This window comes from Tenrec ecaudatus, chromosome 13, assembly GCF_050624435.1.
Source record: "Tenrec ecaudatus isolate mTenEca1 chromosome 13, mTenEca1.hap1, whole genome shotgun sequence".
Lineage (NCBI taxonomy): Eukaryota > Metazoa > Chordata > Mammalia > Afrosoricida > Tenrecidae > Tenrec > Tenrec ecaudatus.
Genome location: NC_134542.1, coordinates 34,605,159 through 34,612,368, shown reverse-complemented (window position 1 = coordinate 34,612,368; position 7,210 = coordinate 34,605,159). Strand labels below are relative to the sequence as shown.

At 40.9% G+C, this 7,210-nt stretch overlaps 1 non-coding gene across 1 annotated transcript; it reads left to right on the top strand.

The window, feature by feature from the left end:
- Positions 1–816: 816 nt before the first annotated feature.
- On the top strand, positions 817–980 carry LOC142425258 (U1 spliceosomal RNA). The gene has a single exon (XR_012779607.1). It is a non-coding gene; the product is annotated as a U1 spliceosomal RNA (small nuclear RNA).
- Positions 981–7,210: the final 6,230 nt, after the last annotated feature.

Genomic DNA, 7,210 nt, shown 5'->3' with positions numbered 1-7,210 from the left:
GAAACACCGAGACTCCCAGCTCCTGTAGAGATTTGTAGGCTCAGAAACCGCAGGGGCACTTCTGCTCGGTCTACTTTTACGATGAGTCGAAAATGGCCTTGATGGCAGGGAGTTGGCTTTTGAACTGTGAGTGTATGTTCATCTGGAGGAAAGTTTCAGAAAAACGAGAGGGTGGCCCAATTCAAAGAATGCCATCAAGGCCATTGAATTGTGCATTAGAAATTGCTGATTTGGTGTATGTTGTCAAAAACTTACACCAAAATAAATTAATTAAATTAAAAGAAAAATTTCTGTTGCTTTTTCTTCTTTTCTAGTCTCTGAGAAAACTTACCCTTTTTCATGGTTTATTGTATTGGCAGAGTGCTTCAATAAAATCCGTAATAGACACGCTAGTAGGAGTCATTCTTGCCCTGTTCCTGATATAAGGAATGCTATGCTTTTCCGTGAAAAGTTGTATTTGTTCCGATTTTCCTATAGACGACTCTTAGCGCTTTGAGGATTTTTCTTCTTTTCCTGGTTGGCTAAGAAAGTCTAGCATAAAGTAATACTGAACTTGTCAATGTGGGTTTTTATTTTCTGTACCTATTGAGAGAGCAAAGTCTGTGTGTTAGTTTGCTTTTCTTCTCTCTTTGAACCTTCTATAGACACATTGCAATATCCATTTTCAGATGCTAACACATCTTGAGTCTAGAATAACAGACATTTGGTTATGATATATATATATATTTTTAACTTATTCCTTTCCCTATATCAGTGATGAGGCAAGGGTGGCTATTGTACACCCTAGAGAAACTCCTGAAGAAAATAAAACAAATCATACGTACCTGGCAGGGGAGACACCGTGATCAGGAAGGTGGTTTTCCCAGGGCGAGGCTTATCCATTGCACTCCGGATGTGCTGACCCCTGCAATTTCCCCAGATGTGGGAAACTCGACTGCATCATTTGTGGGAGTGGGGTACTGCGTTCATGCTCTCCCCTTAGAAAAATAAATAAATAAAAAGAAAATGAATCAAATCTGCTTAGAGAACAAGACAGTGAATAGAATTGATTTCCGGAGCTGATTTTCTTGATAGGGCCCTTATATCCTATACTCCTATCTTCTAAATCCCAGCTGCCTTAGTCTGCCCATGCTCTAATCTGCTCTGTTTGTTTGTTTCTGTTTTGTTGTTGTTGTTTAATTTAGCAAGAACACAGAGCTCTCCTGAGTTCCTCCCTAGACCACAGCCTATAAAGTGCCCGGAGACAGAAGGAAAGGGTGATTCTAGGCCCAACCTGTTTGTTAACTTTCTACCATAGATCAAAATTCTCTGCTGCCCATTATATGAGGTCTGAAAAATAGTTAGAAAATATGTTCTATTTTCCACTTGCTTACAAAGGGAGGACCAAGGAATCCTGGTGGTGTAAGGAGCTGTTAGAGGTCCCCAGGGCTCTGCGCCAGAAAGAGGAGGCTGTCTGCTCCCATAACAATGTGGAGTCTTGGAAACCTGAAGGGGCTCATTCTGTTCTGTCCTAGACAGTCGCATGGACTCAATAGCGGGGGGGTCTTGACAGACTGGGAGAAAGTTCAGTCTTACAAAATTGCCGAAACCCCAAATCCCAAGATACTCATTTATCACACAAGGGAATTATTCAAAGTGCTAATATACAAGTCAATCAACTCATAGCAACCTGAAACTTTTTGTGGGTATAAATCTTTAGAAATGTCACCTCTCTGTGCAGAGGGGCTGCTGGGGGACTGAAACTTGAGGTGATTATCCACGAACCTCTGGAACCGTTGTCCCCCAGGGCTCCGCATACACAGGTCACTCACTGCCATTGAGTCGATGCTGACTCATAGCGATCTGATAGGACAGGGTAGAACCGGCCCTGTGGGTTTCTGAGCCAGCAACTCGATGGGAGTGAAAAGCCTCAGCTTTCTCGCAAGTAGATAATATTAATTCATAAGCAGACGAAGTTAATGTTTCAGGAAGAGTAATACAAGTTCAAAAGTTCAAAGTTTTATTTCAAAGAAAGATAAGAGAGAACAGCATAAAATAACTATATTTGCCCACATCTTTGAGGCCTGCCAACTCAAACTCAGTGCTATCGAGTGGATTCTGACTGATAGAAGCCCTGTAAGAACAGGGTAGAACTGCCCCTGAGTTTCCAAAACTTCATATTTCTCCCATAAAGTGGCTTCAAATTGCTGATTTTGTGGTTATTAGCCTGATGCATAAATACTATGCCGGGGGTTTGAACTGCTGACCTTGGAGTCAGTAGCTCAATTCATAAGCACTACTTCACCAGGGCTCCTAGCTATGTAAACTGTGTAGGTGAAATGATGGCCCGATGAACCAGCTCAACTCAAGATTAGGTAGGTGTCCTTAAAAGCCACAGAAAATAAAAATCCAATTAAGAGAGGGAGCACGAGTAAGCCAATTAAAAAGATATATGCAAATTATAGAAGAACGGGGATGAAAGTGGGTGTGGGTGTATGTTTCAGATAAAAGAAAAGCAAAAATTAGCTACTTTGAAGTAACTCTGAGAGAAAGGAGCGCTGGTGGTTAGAGTAAGGACTGTAAGGTACAGGAAGAGGGCCGAAGCCTCAGACCCCTTGAGAACTTCCTGGTTTAAGGATCCTATGATTAAAAACAAAAACCTTAAAAGCCATTTCAGTAATGAGCCTCATTTCTAACCCACCCAGGAAAGCATCACCTTATCAATGTCCAGTGTCTAGCTTTATAGAATGGCAAAGTCTCTCCTTCATTCTGCAGTGCATTAATATAATTGGGGTATATCCACTCCAGAGACATAAACTTGGCTTGGACTAGAGACACTTTCTATAAAATACTACAAAAATCATATCGGTATTACAGGAAGGGGCTTCAAAAAGTTTGTGGAAAAATGGAATTGAAAGATAATGGAATTTTTCCATGAACTTCTTGAAGCCCCTTCTTACATACCATTTACTTGCCTTAATGGTTCCCCCATCAGGCTAACACGTGAAGGAAAACAGAAAATAACTTTCTTCTTAATGCGTTATAACCCTTGGTTTACTTGTTCTGACTTTCAAATAGCAACCGGGGCTGATAGCAGAAAGATACGGGGAATGTGCTCTATTCTGAACAGGACGAAGTTCAACAGAAGGTTGCTCTGGTTTATTCAGCAAGCAGCGTTTCAGAAAGGACCAGTGGATTTCGTATCCATGCTGTCTCCCACACACTGGAAGCAGCCCTTTGTACCGAGAAGGATTCGGAGATCCTTTCTGACTCAACTGAATGAATCTCCAGTGGACACCTGTCCTGAAAGAAAAAGGAGTCAGTACCCTGGCCCATGAGATGGACTTGCCATCCCTGCACCATTCACCGAATGGAGCTCGGGGGATAGAGCGTAGGTTAAGACAAAATCCTGCTCTCAAGACTAGTGAGACATAATTGCAGCAGTAATAATATCAGCATCTCAATCAGCATTTGTTGCCGGCCTCCTCAAACTGCGGCCCGCCGAGGACATTTATCCAGCCCGCCGGGTGTTTTTGCTCCGTTTGCTTTTTTACTTCAAAATAAGATCTGTGCAGTGTGCATAGAAATTTGTTCATAGTTTTCTCTTAAACTATCGTCCGGCCCTCCAACAGGTCTGAGGGGCAGCGAACTGGACCCCTGGTTCAGAGAAACAGAAATGTCTACAGATCCTTTAAGTAGGAAGGAATTCCACCCAGGAAATTTAGATCATTATCGAACAGATGCGATAGGCTGGAGGAGAGAAGATAAGGAGGAAACGCTGCCTGATAGCAACTTTGCTCCTAAGAGCCAGGAAGTTGCAACTTTTCAAAAATACGTGTAGAGCAGTCAAGCAATTGAGAGGCACTTATTTGGCAATCGAGCCAGAAATGAAATTCAGGTCTTGGTTCACCATCTTCCCACAACACAGCCCCCTACCTGTGCGGTCACTGTTCCGATGACCTTAAATCCAGTTGCTGTTTTGTACCATTGAATCAATTCCAGGGCAAAGAAACTGTGACAGATGAGAGCTGCCCCAGGGTTGTCACTCTTGATGGGAGAAGATCCTCTGCTTTGTCTCCGATGGAGGGACTCCGTGACTTGGACACAGGAATGTCTATCGTTGTTTTGCTATGGCAGTTACTATTTTGAAGTTTGAGGTAGGGTTTTGTTTTTTGTTTTCCTCACAAACATCTGTCTATGCTACTGAAAACTTTAAGGCGTCTCAAACTCAATGTATGGAGACTACACTATAGGAAATATGGTAACGTGGATCTGTGATGCAATTTTGGGAGGGAGAGGAATTGTAACTTGGCATCAGAAATCATTTGGCTAATGAGAACTCATTTACTTCAAAATTGGCTGTGATTTCTTGGAAATCCTTACAAAGCGAGAAAAAGATAACCTTTAACTTGTTTTAAGTGTAATGAAATATTTATGAGTAGTAAACATGACAATTAATGAAGTTGGCTCAATGTTACATTCTGTAGATGTTTGAAGAATTATTGAATTCAGTTTTGCAGTTTCCTTTTTAAACCTAATAAATGGTCTTTAAAAGAAAAACACCTCAAACACGTTTTCCTGGGATAAAATTCTCTCGGTGCTGAATGGCAAAAACAATCCAGGGCTCTGCATTTTCCAGACTTGTGCAGTCGGTTTAGCATTGGCTACGAGGTCAACAGTTCAAACCAGTAGCCACTCCTTTGGAGACAGAGGTAGCTGTCTACTCCCAGAAAGATTTCCAGTCTCAGAAACCCAAAGAAGCAGTGCTGTTCTTTTAGGGTTGCTATGATCGAAGTCAACCTCATGGCAGTGGGTGGTTGTAGTGGCCTCTCTCCTGCTGTCACCAAACATAGCTTTGGGGACAAGGGTGTGTCTTTGGTATAGTTTCCCACTAAACAGAAGGCTCACCGTTTCCCCCCAAACCTTCCGAGGCCTGGCACAAACCTTCTCCTCCGTCACAATGCTCTTCAGTGTTTACCTTTTCATTCAGCCTTTTATTATTATTATTATTATTTTAAAAGTATCATTTTATTAGGGACTCATACAACTCTTATCATAATCCATACATACATCAATTGTGTAAAGCATATCTGTACATTCATTGCCCTCATCATTCTCAAGACATTTGCTCTCTACCTAAGCCCCTGGCATCAGCTCCGCACTTTCCCCTTTCTCACCACTACCCCCTCCCTCATGAACCCTTGATAATTTATAAATGATTATTTTTCCATATCTTGCACTGTCCGACGTCTCCCTTCACCCATTTTTCTGTTGTCCGTCCCCCAGGGAGGAGGTTATATGTAGATTCTTGTAATCGGTTCTGAATTATAACTTCCCTTACACCCTCTAACTTTCTCTAGAGTTGACCTGCCCCTCATCTGTCATGAGGATTGTGAAGGTTTTGTGAGGACATTTCTTTGTCATCTGCTTCCCTTCTCAAGACAGGGATGATTTCAGTGTTGGTAGAGTTTCTTGCAGGCCAGGTTCGCTTGCATGTGGAATGAACCAACAAACCACCGTGTGCTAGTCTTACTCCGTGCAAGTCACTCTATTGTTGTTATTGCTAGGTTTGCTTGAGTCGGTTCTGATTCGTGTGCACAGTCATTGCTGTGCTTGAGCCCATTGTTGAAGCCACCGTGTCAATCCATATCATTGAAGAACTTCCTCTTCTTTGCTGACCCTCTGCCATGAGTGATGGCCTCCTCCAGGGACTGGCCCTTCTGATAACATTTCCAAAGGACATGGGGTGAAGTCTCACCTTCATTGATTCTAAGGAACATTACAGCTGTGCTTTTTCCAAGAGAGATCTATTTATTCTTCTGGCAGGGCATGGTATATATTTAATATTTTTCACCAGCACCATAATCCAAAGGTACCTGTTATTCTTAGGTCTTCTTCTTCACCCATCTTTTGGATACACATGAGGTGATTAAAAATATCGTGACTTGAGTCAGGTGCACCTTACTCTTCAAAGTGACATCTTTGCTTTTTCACGGTTTAAGGGATCCTCTCAATAGATTTTCCCAGTGCGATGCGTATCCTAATATCTTGACTGCTTCTTCCATGAGCACTGGCTGTAGAGCCAGGTAAAGGAAAATCCTGGACGATTCCAGTCTTTTCTTCATTTATTGTGATGGGCGTATGACCCAATTAAGGGTTTTTATTTTCTGCATATTGAGATAGAGTCCACACTGAAGGCCTTCATTGGTATGTTTCATGTCCTCTTGGCTTTCAACCCGCAAGGTCGTGTCATGTGTATATTGCAGGCTGTTAATGAGTCATCCTTCAACCTGATGCAGATTTCTTCTTCATATGGTCCACCTTTTTGGATTAGTTACTCAGCATAGTAAATAGATAAGTGGTGACAGGGTACAGTGGTGACAAGACACTCTAGGGAACATCAGAAATGACTTTTTTTTTTACCATTCTTGCCTTTACGATACTTCTAGTTTTTTCTTTCAGAATTTTCACTTAGGCGATAATAATGATACATCTCATTCCTTAACTAATTCAGTCCTTAGACTGACATTTCTGGACTCACTGTTATAAGTATAAACCTTTGTCATTTATTTTCATATGGTTGCTTTTTAAAACTAGATATCCCAGAAATACATGAATAAATGAATGTGGCATAATAATAGCATTTTACATTGGATCAAATTCAAGAATATAAAAACATGCTCCCATACATAATTTTATTTGATCCATGCAAATATATACCAAAAGCAGAGCTGGTAATATCACCCCTCCTTTACAGATAAAGAAGTAGAGGCTCTATAGGTCGGCTCAGAGGAGGCAGAGTCAGACCTTACTTAGACACAGAAGCCCAACAACTGTACTCTCACCACACAAATTGCCCTAGGTTCCAGAATGCTAAATGGAAAACAGAATGGTTATAAATTAGCAAGTTGGATAATTCAGCAGTGAATGTAAATGAGTTATAAGATAAATGACATTTAGTGACATTAATTAACTGATTAAATTAAACCTGATATTTTAATCAGAATTTGTTTGTGCAAAGTGCTAGATAAAATGAAATGTAGTTTAACCTAGTTACTTTTTAAAATTCCAGTTACCATAACAACTTCTTGTGATTTCAATTAAAGGTGGTCTTTCCTTTATATTATTTTTAGAACTTGAGTTACCATAACAACCAGATGCCAGTATTTGATCAGTGAAATCCCAAAGAGTTAAAATATGGTTCTCTCTTAGAAACAATCAAAATATGATA